The 13,375-nt window shown below is 50.0% G+C and overlaps 1 long non-coding RNA gene across 1 annotated transcript in view; it reads right to left on the bottom strand.

The window, feature by feature from the left end:
• Positions 1-13,375, bottom strand: part of LOC144152621 (uncharacterized) — a 68,428-nt gene that overhangs the window by 39,850 nt on the left and 15,203 nt on the right. The window lies entirely within an intron of this gene.

Genomic DNA, 13,375 nt, shown 5'->3' with positions numbered 1-13,375 from the left:
AGGCATTTCGCGCTTTGGGCAACGATAATACCAAGTTTTGTTCACTTATTTCGGCGAGGAATTCCAGCATTTAAACAGGGGCGCTGCAATTGTGTTCCTCGAAAACACGCAAGAAACAAGTGACGTGATCGCGGTCGCCGAATTTGAACGCTCACCCGAAGATACCTTGAAGCTTCTGAATCCCTTTGACGTGAATCCGGCGTTACTGCAAGAAGAACGGAAGAAATTATTGGATTTGCTGCGTCGCTACAGCGAGTGCTTTTCGTCGAACTCAAATTTAAGGCAGACACCTCTGGCGAAGACCGGATAATAACCGAAGATGGAGCCCGACCTACCCGACAGTCACCGTACCGCGTATCTTCACACGAGCGCGAAGCCATCCGGACTCAAGTCGACAGCATGCTCGCCGACGACATTATACAGCCATCGAAAAGTCCGTGGGCTGCGTCGGTCGTACTCGGAAAGAAAAAAGACGGCATTTTAAGGTTCTGCGTTGGCTACCAGTGACTAAGCAAAAACACCAAAAAGGACGTGTACCCCCTGCCATGAATCGACGACCTCTCGACCACCTCTGCTATGCGAAGTACTTCTTATCTATGGATCTGAAGACCGGCTACTGGCAAATTGAAGTGGACGAGAGAGACAGAGAGATGACTGCATTAATAACCCCGGATGGTCTATACGAATTCAATGTGATGCCGCTTGGGCTGTGCACGGCGCGAGCAACGTTTCAAAGAGCAATGGACACTGTGTTAGCTGGCCTGAAGTGGCACACCTGTCTCGTATCCCTCAACGACGTTGTAGTATTCGCCCGAAATTTCGACGATCACCTCGCGAAATTGGAGTCTGTACTCGAGGCTATTCGCATGTCGGGGTTGACGCTGAAGTCTGAAAAGGGCCGCTTCGCTTACGAGGAAAGCAAGTTTTTGGGACACGTCATCAACGCCGCAGAAGTCCGGCCTGACCCGGCGTAAACATCAGCCATAGCAAACTTCCCCAGACCGAAAGACAAAAAGGCCGTGCGAAGATTTCTCGGACTGCGCGCATACTACCAGCGCTTCGTCGCAAACTTCTTACGCATTCCAGAGCCACTCACGCGCCTGACAAAAGATAGCACCCCTTTCGCCTGGGAAAGCGCCCAAGAAAAAGTATTCTGCGACCTGCAACAACGCCTGCAAAATCCTCACGTGTTCGCTGATTTCGAGGAAAACGCCGAAACCGAAACGCACACCGACGCTAGTGATATAGGCTTGGGAGCGGTTCTCGTCCAAAAGCAAAGCGGATGCGAAAAACTAATCGCCTTTGCCAGCCGTGGTCAGTCGAAGGAAAAGAAAAATGACTCAGCATCTGAAAAACAGTGCCTCGCAATTATATGGGCCATTTCAAAATTTCGCCCATACGTGTATGGTAGACCATTCAAGGTTGTGAAAGACCACCATGCACTGTGTTGGCTCGCCAATCTGAAGGACCCCTCTGGCTTTCTTGGGCGGTAGAGCTTGCGCCTGCAAGAGTTAGACGTTACAATCGTCTACAAATCCGGCAGGAAGCACTCCGACGCCGACTGCCTGTCCCGCGCCCCCGTCGACCCACCACCACAAGACTCCGATGAAGACAGCGCGTTCTTCCGATTCATGACTGAGAGCGACCTAGCCGCCCAGCAGCGCGCCGACCCCAACTTGCGCGTCATGATAGACTACCTCGAAGGACGCAATGTCCCCGTGCCTAGGGCGTTAAAGCGTAACTTACCAGCATTCAGCCTCAAAACCTCCGTCCTCGTAAAGAAGAATTTGAGCTCGGAACGAGAACGAATTATCTACTTGTCGTCCCCGCTGACTTCAGTGACGAAATTTTGGAAGCGTGCCACGACGACCCGACTTCCGGACATCTCGGACAGCTCGAACTAAAGGAAAAATCAAGGCGAAGTACTTCTGGCCCCGCCTCACATCCGACGTCACCCAGTACTTTTGGAGTTACCGTGACTGCCAGCGAAAACAAACGCCGACGACAAGACCCGCCGGACTTCTGCAACCGATCGCCTTCCCGTCGAGGCCCTTTTAACAGACTGAAATGGACCTCCTAGGCCCGTTCCCTACGTCACGATCACAGAACAAGTGCATTGTAGCGACAGACTGGTTGACGCGCTACGCAGACACCGCCGCTCTTCCGAAGGGGACTGCACAAGAAGTCGCGAAGTTCTTCATAAACCAAGTTGCGCTGCGAAATATAGCCTCTGAAGTACTTTTCACGGACCGCGGAACGGCCTTCACTGCGGAGCTTATGCAATGAATCTTACGCTACAGCAACACGGATCACTGAAGAACGACGCCGTACCACCCCTAAACGAACGGACTAACAGAACGTCTGAACAAGACGATCACGGATATGCTGTCAATGTACGTCGACGTTGAACATCAGATTTGGGACGAAAGGCTCCCGTATGTCACGTTTGCGTACAACACGGATATCCAGGAAACTACGCAGACGACGCCATTTAAGCTTGTCTACGCAAGAGTGCCGACTACGATGCTTGACGCCATGCGTCCTCCTGGAGAAGACGACGACCTCAACCCCGACGTCCAAGAATACCTTCACCGTGCGGAGGAGGCCCGCCAGCTCACTCGAGTTTGTACAATGGATCAGCAGCTTGTGGGTGTCGGGCGCTACAACGGCCAACGCGGAGACGTCGAGTACCACCCAGGGGATCGTGTTTGCGTTTCGACACTGCCATCCGACGACGCGGACTAAGTGAGAAGCTTCTGCGACGATAGTTTGCACCCTACCAGATTCTATTACGTGTCGGCCAACTTACCTTCCCCGATCCCCGAAGGTGATTCCGGAATATCAAGAAGACGGACGCGGCCTGAAGTCGTCCACGTGGTTCGCTTGAAACTTTACTATGGAAGAGGATGGGCTTTTTTGTTATCGTTGTTTGGACTGTCTTTTATTTTAGCATTGGGTCGATGCGCTCTTAAAGAGTTGGTAATGCCGCGAACCATATATATGTTTATTGTTTCTTTTTGCTGCCCGGCCATGCCCGAATGTGTTATCTGTGTCCCAAGCGGAGCGCGTCTTCCATTCCTAAATTTTTATGCCGCACGGGCTATCACATTCAGATAAGCAGACTGTCCCGCTCTAACTTCACTAGCTCGGGATGATCTTCTTTGATCTACAATGTTCTGGATGTAAATCAACGGTTCCAGAAACACTCGCGCCAAGAGATAAAAGCCTGCAGAACGGACGCCACTGCATTCGAATCACCGACACCAGTTTACGCACGCCACTTTGTTGATTGCTGTGTCGCCGCTTTGTATTCTTTGAGTTGGTAGGGGAGCATAAGTTTGCTCCACTAAACGTGCTTTCCTTCAAGACAACTACGTCGCCTCTGGCTTCGTGAAAAGATATATACAATATATATCATCATCATCATCATCACCAGCATATCTACGCCCACTGCAGGGCAAAGGCCTCTCCCATTATTCTCCAATTGCCTCGGTCCTTCCTCTGCTCGGCGAGGCAGTGGAAGTGGTAAGCGAATATATCTACTTAGGCCAAGTTGTGACCCCAGATCCAAACCATGAGGCAGAGATAATTAGAAGGATCAGAATGGGGTGGGGTGCATATGGCAGACAATATATATATATATATATATATATATATATATATATATATATATATATATATATATATATATATATATATATATATATATATATATATATATATATATATATATATATATATATATATATATATATATATATACACATACATGGTGGTCATTAGTAGTGTACTGCTGTGATATTTATTCGTGGAAGCGACATGATCATTGTTATATCTAGTGTGGAACATGGCGGGTCAATCCAGCTGTTCTTTCTACCCATCCAAAACCATCGCCACTGTCATCTGTGTATAACCATCATCATCCCCGGGCAGTTCCGTCGCTGGTGGCCTGTGCTCGGCAGCCTAATTAAAAGTGGTCCTTCAGCATCTCGGAGCTCTGTCTCTCAAGTGGTGGAGGGTGCGGTCGATTCCTCCGTCTACCTCTCTCGGTTGCACCACTGGAGCTTCGATCAGGTCGGCGACTGCCGGTGGCAGACTTCCCCATGCAGCACGAAAGCAGCCGTGGTGCTTCCAACGCAGCAGCTCCTGCTCAGCCTGCCTTCACTATCACCACTCCCCAGCGTGATCCTCCAGACTTCGCTGGCCTATGGGGCGATGATGTGGAAGACTAGCTCGACCACTTCAATCGAGTGGGTTAGTACTACCTGTGGAATGACACATTCAAACTCCACAACGTTGCTTTTTCCCTAACCGAAGTAGCGAAGACATGGTTCTTCAACAATCGGGACACCTTCGACGAATGGCCTAGTTTCACCCAAGAGTTACGCAAGGTTTTTGGTACATCGTCTGGTCGCTCGGCAGCCAAGAAGAAACTTGACGCTCGGGTGCAGCACGCGGAGGAGACACATGCTTCCTACATTGAGGATGTCCTCGCGCTGTGCCGTCGAGTTGATAAAGATATGCCCGAAACGGACAAGGTGCGGCACATCATTAAAGGGATCTCCTCTTTTACTTTCAACGCTATGGCAATCCAAAATCCCACTACCGTTGCCGATGTGCGAAGCATTTGTCAGCGCCTTGACAATCTTCAGGCTATCCTACTCCAACCCAATCCCTGAACCCTTGGCTCCTCTGGGAGTACAGAGCTGCGTTCTTTGATTCGGGCCATCATTCGCGAGGAGTTACAGCACCGCGATGCACCCTGTCATCACAGCAATCCGGTCAATGACGTCCACGCACAAGGGTTGCGTTACGTAATTAGAGAGGAGCTCGCAGCTGTGACAGCCGTTCCGAAGCCCTTCCAGTCTGCTTCACTTCACGTGCCTACATACTCGGAAGCTGCATCAAGGCAACCTGTGTCCCCAGAGCACATTGCACCTCCAACTCCTCACGGCCACTTGACCACCATTTCTACGCCTTCCGCTCCACCATTTTGTCGTTCAACGTGGCGAGCACCGCGTCCTATAAATGACCGGCCTGTCTGCTACTACTGCGGCATCTGGGGCACCTTTCTCGCTTTTGCCGCCGACGGCAGCCCGACAAGAGGCGCGGCTACGCCCGTTACGAGCGGGACTACTACAGCTACCCTCCGCGTCAGCATGCGCATTCACCATCTCCTCGCCGCCGATCGCCGCCGATCGCCGCCTCCTGACACCAAGGACCTTCCTCGGGTCTCCCGGCCCTCTCGCCATCGTTCCCCTTCGCCCTTCCAGCGTGCTTTGTCTCCTATTCGTGCCGTTTCCAATACTTCCAACCAGCACCCGGAAAATTAGATGCTGCAGTTTTTGGAGGTAAAACTGCATCACCTGGAACGTCCAGAAGTCCTCCCGAACTTCCGTCTAATATGTTGTCTGTCTTCGTCGAAGGAATTCAAGTGGAAGCGTTAGTTGATACCGGAGCCAGTATTTCTGTAATTCATGCTGATTTGTGCTCACGTCTCCGCGAGGTAAAGACACCGTATACTGGTCATTGCTTACGTGATGCTAATGGGAATGACATCACACCTTTGGGCTATTGTACCGTGCGTGTTTTAATCGGAGAAGTCCGTCATCACATTCAGTGTGCTGTTCTGTTTCCCTGCGCCCATGAACTAATCCTTGGTTGGGACTCTCTTTCTTCTGCCTCGGCTGTTATCTCCTGCCGTCAACCAGTTATCGACATCGCCGACACAGAACAACCAAATTATCAGGACGCACCACGGCAAACACTAAAATTGAATGCCGATCACGTTTTGGCAGCCGGTTGCGGAGAGATTCTGTCGGTCACATCTGACGAAATTGTCGACGTGGTTGCAATTCCGTGCAGTTGACTTTTGCCGCAACGGATTGCCATTGCCACCTGCCTTGTTCGGTTCGTGAGTGGGTCCGCAGCCTTGGTTGCCCGTAACACCACACATTTACCAATACCATTGTCGCATGGAACTACTAGAGCTTCAGTGGCCGACAGCAGCCCTGCAGCAGTCGCTTCCACTGGCAAGCGTTCTTCGAACAAGCCGTCGTCTGCTTCGCCTGCTGATTTGTCAGCTCTTGCGGCCACTCTCAGTCCCGACCTAACACCAAAACAGACCAAATTATTGCTTGATCTTCTGTCCAAACACTGAGCTTCGTATGACGTGCATTCGCCTGGCCTCATACAGACCACTGCCACAGAGAATCGCATTGAAACAGATTGATCGGCTGTGATCCAACGCAGACCGTATCGTGTCTCCTCGTCTGAGCGCAAGATAATTGAAGATAATGTGGCTGATATGCTAAAGCGCAAAGTCATTCGCCCATCTACCAGTTCCTGGTCATCCCCCGTTGTGCTTGTGGAGAAAAAAAGATGGGTCTGTGCGTTTCTGCGTCGATTATCGGGCGCTTAATAAATTTACGCGAAAGGATGTAAAATCCTATGCCCCGGATAGACGACGCTTTAGACTGTTTACAAGGGGCTGAGTGCTTCTCCAGCTTGGATCTTCGATCGGGGTACTGGCAAATCCCGATGCACGAAGCGGACAAAGAAAAGACGGCATTTATCACCCCAGATGGCGTTTAGGAATTTAATGTGATGCCGTTCGGCCTGTGTAATGGCACGGCTACATTCGAACGCGTGATGGACACTGTGCTTCGTGGCCTCAAAGGGAAAACGTTTCTATGTTATCTAGACGACGTGGTAATCTTTTCGTCCACGTTTTTGCAGCATCTCGAGCATCTTGATCAGGTGCTAACTTGCCTTTCTAATGCCGGCCTGCAAATGAATACTAAAAATGCCATTTCGCTAGTAAGAGCATCAAAGTGCTGGGACATGTAGTTTCCAAGGATGGCATACGGCCGGACCCGGATAAGACTGCTTCTGTTATCAGTTTCCCTCGGCCACTACAACAGAAAGGTTTGCGAAGCTTTCTTGGTCTTGCATCGTACTTCCGGCGTTTTATCCGCAATTTTGCAACGCTAGCTTCCCCTCTGCACAAGCTTTTACGAGCCAACGTGCCCTTTGTCTGGGCGAACGAGGGCCAGGAAGCATTTCAAGCACTCAAAGTCACTCTTACGTCCGATCCCGTCCTGCGTCATTTCGAAGAGACAGCACCGACTATACTGCACACTGACGCCAGCGGCTGCGGCATTGGTTCTGTTCTCCTGCAGCAAGATTCTGATAATCGTGAAAGGGTGGTCGGGTATGGCAGTCGCGCCTTGACACCAGCAGAGCAGAACTACAGTATCACCGAGCGAGAATGCCTCGCAGTTGTTTGGTCAATTCAGAAGTTTCGTCCCTACCTATACGGCCGTCATTTTACCATCGTAAGAGGCCACCATGCCCTTATCTGGCTATCGACAATGAAGAATTTGTCTGGGCGCCTAGGCCGCTGGATGCTGCGTCTGCAACAGTACGACTTCACCATCACGTACAAATCCGGTAAAAAGCATCTGGATGCCGACGCACTGTCGCGGTGCCCCCTATTCTTCTCGTCGCGGCCGGCCGTGCCTCAAGCCTCCACCGACTCCAGTCAGCCGTGTTTACCCATGGCACCCCTCAACCACGCTTCTGTACCCGACTATACCGAACTGCCGACGCTACAGCGCGCAGAATCTTATTGCTGCATCTTAATCGACCACCTTGATGGATCCGTCCGGCCACCCAATAGCCGCTTGCGACGTCAACTTCATCTATTTAAGATCATTGATGAAGTTCTCTGCCGCGCAAAACACCACCCTGCCGGCTACAAATGGGTTCCTGTGGTTCCCCGTCGACTGCGGCGGCGCATACTCGAGGCGCTTCACGATGATGCCACTTCTGGACATCTCGGGTTTCAGAAAACATATGATCGCGCTCGCAGTCGATTTTCCTGGCCCAGCCTCTCTCCCAGTGTCGCACAATAAGTGGCCTCTTGAGATTCGTGCCAGCACCGCAAGCGATCGACGTCACCACCTGCCGTTTTGCTTCAACCAGTTCCATGCCCCCACACTCCCTTTAAAGCCGTAGGCATACACTTGTACGGGCCCTTACCTCCAACAACTGATGGTTTCCGCTGGATTGTGACGGCTGTGGATCATTTGCCAGATGCGCTGACACCGCTCCCCTTCAATGTGGAAGCGCTCAAGAAGTCGCTGAATTTGTATTACGCAGTATCATCTTGCGACATGGTGCACCTCGGGTTCGGCTGAGTGACCATGGCAAAACATTTCTTTCCCACGTCCTTGCGGAAGTGCTTCGGGGTGCCGACACCGTCCATAAAACGTCTTCTAGTTACCATCCCCATACGAACGGACTCACCGAGCGTTTCCACGGCACCCTGTCCGACATGATCTCGATGTACGTCAGCTCGGACCACAGCAACTGGGATATCATCCTACCTTTCGTGACGTTCGCATATAATTCAGCTGTCCAGCGCACTACCGGTTACTCGCTTTTCTTTCTTGTTTACGGACGTCCCCCCTCTTTTGCTTTGGACACCACCTTTTTCTCAGCTCCGATCCCCGCTAATTCGCCTTTTCACGATCAGTTCACCCAACGGAACGCTCACTGTCGACGTGTGGCAATAGACCGCACCGAATCCAGCCAGCAACAACGGAAGGCCCGGTACGACTCATCACACCGCTCCATTCAATTCTCCACAGGGGACGAGGTCCTTCTTTGGACCCCTGTTTGAACTCCAGGACTCGGCGAAATGTTTCTTCACAGCTACCTGGGCCCCTACGGTATCATCGTACAGACCTCAGCAGTTAATTATCACGTGTCTCCAGTAGATACTTCACCGGACAGTCGGCGACGTGGAACTGAAATAGTGCACGTTTCACGGTTAAAACCGTTCACCCGTCGCCAGCTCTAACCCGATACGGCCAGGCGGCCGCCTTCAGCAGCGGGGGGGGGGATGTGTGGGGATTGGGAGTATACTGCTGTGAAGCGACATGATCATTGTCACGTCCAGTGTGGAACACGGCGGGTCAATCCCTCTGTTCCTTCTACCCACCCACACCCATCGCCACTGTCATCTGTGTATAATCACCATCATCTCCGGGCAGTTCCGTCTTTCGGTGGCCTGTGCTCGGCAGCCTAATTAAAAGTGGTCCTTCAGCATCTCGGAGCTCTGTCTCTCAATTATGTATATATATATATATATATATATATATATATATATATATATGTGCGTGTGTGTGTTGGTGTGTGTGTATGTAAATTGTAATGTAAAAATACTGTGTAGATAAAAACTCTCATTTGGTAAAACATTCCTGTTGCTAACCCCAGCACTTCTATTTGTATACAGCCATAACACGTTAGGTAATTGTAGAATAATGGGAGAGGCCCTTGCGCTGCAGTGGACGTAGATAGGCTGATGATGATGATTATGATGTTGGTGATGGTGATTGTAGTGAAGGGCCAGTGCAGTGTGGTGGCCAATCCGCCAAACTAGGGGTGTAGCGCTGGCCGAAGGCAACGAGCCAGCAGGAAAGAAAGAGGAGGAAGGAGCTCGGAAGCGGTCGGCAAGACGACGACAGGACGGCGCCCTCGCGGTGTAGGCCCGAGGTCCGTCGCCGACGCTTCCTTCGAAGTTTCCGTTCGTCGCGGTGTAGGCCCGAAGACAGCCCTGGACGCCGCCAGGAGAAACCGGGATCCGGCACAAGAGTGAGCGGTGTGCCGGCGACGCAGAGCGCGGGCAGCGAGGCCTCGTTTCGAGCCCAAGCTAACTCCTCCCGCGGCTAATCATCGGCACCGCCACGTTCTTCGCCGGGTTAAAGCACCTCGGCGTACACATCCCAGCAGCTCTGCGGACAGACCGCCACCTCGCGTCGACTCACCGGAGTCACCGGCCCGTCCCCGCTCCATTCATCGTGCAAGCCCCAGCGGACTGTAGTGGACCAGTTCCTCGACAGTATTGTAAATATTGTCTTCCTCCTTTCGTACCTGCCCGTTTACATGGCCTCTTGAATATAACGCGTGTGTTTGTGTCGACAGTAGTACGGCTCATTGCTCTGCACGCGGTCCGGCCCAACATTCATGACAATGATAAAACGTTAGGATTAAGTAGCCGATATTGCTGTTATGCGGGAATTTAGAAAACAAGAATAACCGGATACGTGAGCTTTGTGTTGGACCAAGAATCTAGGTGCACCGGTTGGCTAATAGTATTAGAATATATTTAGACTAGCATTAGATACAATACAATTCGTATCGTATCGGTATAATTATCGTATCGGTATAATTAACAATATCGTATCGGTATAATTATGCTGGAAAACAGGTACAGCAAATTCTTCTTTATGTGCGGCGATGGCGGAAAGATCACTTCAGTTGGCGAAGCCGTCTATCGATTATTAGGATTGCCTATTTTCTTACCAGATTTCTATTCTTCTCTAGGGTACTACGATTGGACACAAACGCGTTTGCATCGCCGAGAAAGCAGGTAATAGCAGAAACTGAATTCCCTTCACCCTAACAGCTCGTCCTGTAATAAGCAACCGCAAAATACATGCGGGAGCGGTACCCCAACATGCATTTGTGTGATTGGTACCTGTGTTAGATGAATTTTATGATCAATATTGCTTTTTAGTGTCATCATTCTGTTGTGATTACAGCTAAAACAGTGTTTTCCGGTTTACTTTGAATATGGGCGTGGATGAAGTACTGCAGTGTAGATAACATACAACCTGAGAAATTTTGCTTTTTGTTGTGTTCAGTCGGGGATGTCAGCAATCGGTTCCCCTGCGTTGTGTCATCGTGCAGAGGAGAATATTTTTCGCGTGCCATGCTCCAGCGGTATCCCTAAGACGTGGTCTCAAGTCACATGCTGTTGCGCTTGGGGTCCTGATCATACATGCACGTTTTGAGAGCTGCCGTCAGTCTCTCCTCGCTTCCTTGACTCTCCAAATAGGCGCCCAGCCAAAAAATTGGCTGTGGCTTAACTCCGTTATGCCGGGGTGCGCGGCGTAGCGAGAAGTATGGTTAATGTTCTTGTTTAGCTTGGTTGTATGTAAATTTACGATGTTTCTTGACGCGTGCGGCTCGTTCTTCCTCGGTCTTCTCGGCTGGCTGTCTCCTCTTGTTTTCGTTCCGACGACGAAGCCTCACGATGAATCCCACCGAGCCCCCCTCCTATATTTACAATTTTTAACAATTTTAAATTTTTATTTTATTCTCTATGTTATTATTTTCTAATTTAATTTTTTACGTTTTCATTACTTTTCTGAAGCGGCGAGTGCCGCTTCCAGCTGCGTTGGCTAGGAAATCGCTAGGTTCCCTAGCCGCCGCAGCATCTCTAGGAACCACTGCCAGCTTGGGAACCCAGGTGCGGAGACTGGCCACAGCGAAACGACGAGAATACGGCCATTGTAGCTCTGGCTACAAAAATCAGGTACTCTCCCGTCGAATGACGGCGATGGTTGAACGCGCAGCATTCTTGTGATGGATTCTTTGGTTGGCCAATCCCACACTTCGGGTATGTGCCGCTGGATGTACGCACCACTTCTCTGCAATAGCGACAGCAACTCTCTGGTGTGCATTCCGTTGTTCTAACGTTTGGGTTTGGGTTGTAGGGCACAAATCGATGACTGGTGCAAGGCGTTCGCTTCCACCATGTCCAAATTGTGCAGTCGGACAGACACGGCTTCATAACGCGAGGAACGGAGATTCTATTTCGGTGACGGGAAGCATTTTCTCTCGTACTTTCCCACCATCACTCCTCGACATCCTCAAAGAAAGTTGGCTTTTTTACAGGTTGTACTAGCGGACAACGGCATAGTTGAGGACGTCAAAGCACTGCTTTTATTATACGATTCCAACCTTTCTGAATGGTCCCAATGCGCGATGTAGGGAGCAAAAACAGGATAATTATGTTTTTTTTTACAGTCTGGCACGATAACTTAGATCCGAATAAACATGCGTGGTAGCGGTACGAGACGAACGCCAAATTGTAACAGTTATTTTTTTCTACATGCCAGTCGAACTATAAACGTGAACCAGTGTTAGATGAAACCTCCCGTTGTGACTCAGTAGATAAGCCATCGGGCTGCTGAGCCCGAGGATACTCGTGCGATACCGCCGCAGTGCCTGCTTTTTGGATTGGTGTGAAAAGCGAAAACGCCCATTTGTGAAGACTTGGGCGCGCGTTCACATCCACAGGTTGTCGCAATAAATCCAGAGCCCTCCACTACGGCGTGCCTCACGGGCCAGATGTCGCTCTGGCACGTTAAACCCTACAAACAAATCGGTCAAACAGGAGCGAAGTAGCAAACAACTCCCGGTGGCTGCCGAGAGGACGTAGGCGTTTGTAAAACAGCTGTTCCTTGGTGATCCGGAGGAGTTCGAGCTTTCCGACGACAAGAGTACCTAAAAGCTGAGCCAATCACTCTTTTTACTAAACTCTTGGATGTGTTCGTGTGTGCGTAGCATACGAGTAGTAGCGGTGAAATTCTGTGTTTGTCTCATGCCTGCTTCAAAGTGTCCCATCCAAAGCAGCTCCAAATATTTAGGCGAAAGAAGATGCCATATAGGTTGAGAGGGGAAGCAAGACGGACGTTCTTTCATGCAGTGGTACAATAAAAAGGCCTCTACAGTTCATATACATTTCGTAGTAAATCGAACAGGAACGGAATATCAAAGGAATCACAACAATCGAAATTTCGCTGGTGCCCGTTCTATCGCCCCTCTTCCTGGGCGACCTTATTTTTTTGTCATGCACACCAGTCCCACCATAATGAACCGGAATTTTGTATTTTGCATCATAGATGCAAGCGATTGGTGCAAGGTTGGATTTGCAGAAAATAATGCGACGGCGCGTCAACCTACGGCGGTCGCAGCGCCATTCTCGTCGTGTGGAGGTTGCCTTATCAGCCCGTCATAAATTTAACATTCATTTTATGACATCTCGTTATAACAATTTTCTCTCATGTTTTCTAGTCCTCGTAATTGTGGTTTTGATTTACAAAAAATTTATCTGCAAAAACGCCTCAATGCTTTCGACACGTTTTGTAAATAGGGTTCTTTTGCGTTTGCACAAACTCGCATTAATTTTGAGTAAAACAACAGGTAGTGTAATTTAAAGCTGCTTGTTGAGTGATATGGGATGCCACCACATTTCGACTCCTTGGTATAAACGTAAGTAATAAAATATCTTGCGCGCATGCTTCCCGTCTTGCTCAAAACATATACAGAGGTGCGTGTACGAATGTCGGAACAGGGAGCAAGGTTTCAGTCAACGAGCCGGTGAAATTTTCCTCGCATATCGAAGTAATACGTTTGCATTTTCTTGCCCCTTTTACGGAACACTAGACAGCAAAATGACTTCATTTGCGTGTTTTACATCGTGAAATACGTAGCGTTGTTGCGATGACGCAATTTACTC

Source organism: Haemaphysalis longicornis, unplaced genomic scaffold (assembly GCF_048455015.1).
Source record: "Haemaphysalis longicornis isolate Haplotype H1 unplaced genomic scaffold, Haemaphysalis longicornis Haplotype H1 scaffold_9, whole genome shotgun sequence".
Lineage (NCBI taxonomy): Eukaryota > Metazoa > Arthropoda > Arachnida > Ixodida > Ixodidae > Haemaphysalis > Haemaphysalis longicornis.
This window is presented reverse-complemented; position numbering and strand designations above follow the sequence as displayed.